Source organism: Otolemur garnettii, unplaced genomic scaffold, assembly GCF_000181295.1.
Source record: "Otolemur garnettii isolate 467f Iridium unplaced genomic scaffold, OtoGar3 scaffold00069, whole genome shotgun sequence".
NCBI classification, from domain to species: domain Eukaryota; kingdom Metazoa; phylum Chordata; class Mammalia; order Primates; family Galagidae; genus Otolemur; species Otolemur garnettii.
This window is the reverse complement of record NW_003852464.1, coordinates 6,868,075-6,869,843: the sequence shown is the minus strand read 5'-3', so window position 1 is coordinate 6,869,843 and position 1,769 is coordinate 6,868,075.

Below are 1,769 nucleotides of genomic sequence, written 5' to 3'. Positions count from 1 at the left end.
AAAAAAAAAAAAAAAAAAAGCCAAGTTCCTGGCCATGATGGGATGGGTGGCTGGACCTGCTTCATTATACCCCCTTCCCTGCTGACCTACATTAGACTTTCTTTCCTAAGAGTTCAGCAGAAACCAGCTCCTTCAAAAGATTCATTCCATCACTAATTTACACAACTGATCAGCATTCTTTCCTGATATAAGAAACATGTACCGGTTCTTGTTAGTTTTCAGAAGCTGAGTGTAAGATTACCTCTATGCCCTCCGCTTCACCTTGACATGTAGAGCCTAATTTAAATTTATTTAAATCCATTAAGTTACCCCAAAGTGGACATGGAACATCTATAGCATGTATGTTTGCTTACTATGCATGTGCCTATTTCCCTTTCATGCATATCCAAACTCTTCCTATACCCTGTCGAATATGCATACTTCGTCAACCCATTCAGCATAAATTCCCCCTCACCCTTCTCTTCCTCTTTCTGGAAGCACCTGCTGTCAGTTTCTGTGGGAGGCTGTGCTTCCCAATGTACAGAATGGCCAAACCTCAGGCTGCAGTCCTTTATAAGAAATAAAGCTTTCTTCTCTAGATGTATGGATCTTCTAATTCTTTATTTAACGCCAGTAATTAGAAGAGTGGGGATTCGGACCCACATATCTGGGCCTCCAGAGTTTATGATAAATTTGCTTTGACAAAGTTATATCCCATCACTTCAGGTAGCTTTAATGTTTGTAGATACTCACAGGTGCTCCCTTTCTTGGGGAATATTCAAAATTCTGTGGCTTTTTTCCACCCTCAGTTTTTCCTCTGTACTAAAATTCCCTGTCCTCTGTTTGATTGGCTGATTAATCTATGATCCTGTGTGAAAAGGTGCAAAAGTACGAAAGAGGAGAATTTTCTTTTCTTAACTAAGAAGTATCAGGGACTCTAGCAGTCACAATCCTGGTCTGGCATGGGGATGGGTTCATGGGACACAAATTTTGTAACTATACAAGTATACAATTTAATTTGTGTTAGTTTTTTCCAAAAAACAACCAGAATGTATTTAATATATGTCAAAAGGGCTCAACCAGAAACTTAATCTAAAAAACAGAAACAAAACACAGCAGTTAAACAAAGAGAGGATCGTAAGCTTGTTAGCAGAAAAATGGGCATCTGGGAAAAGTATTTACCACTCCACAGAAGGGCTTGGTGAGAGAAGACAGGGGGTGATGGCTGTTTCTGAAAGACAAGAGAAATCAGCCAAATTCCTACACCTCAGGCAGAGAGACAGACATGGGATGAACAGGTGTAGGCTGGCAGAGAGGCCTGGGCACAGACTGGAAACCTGTATTGGCCACTAACCGATTGGCTTAAACCAATAGTCATTTATTCTTTCACAGATCTGGAGTCTAGAGTTTCTAAACCTAAGTGTTGGCAGGGCCATACTCCTTCTGAAGGCTTTGGGGGGAATCCCTACCTTGCCTCTTCCCAGCTTTTGGCTTCCACAATCCTTGATGTTCTTTGGCTTGAGACACATGGCTCCAGTCTCTGCTCTGTTGTCACATAACCTCTCTGTGTATCTGCGTGTGTCTTCTCCTTAACTAATTACATCTGCAAAGACCCTATTTCCAAAGACGGTCACATGCTGAGATTTGCAGTGGAGGTGAATTTCAGGAGAGGCTGTTTAATCCATTGTAAAACCCCATCATGGTAACTTACATCTGTTATTATTGGTAGGCATAAGTGTTGGCACCGACAGAGGAGATGGGAATGGTGATGTTTAGACCAGGTTTATTGA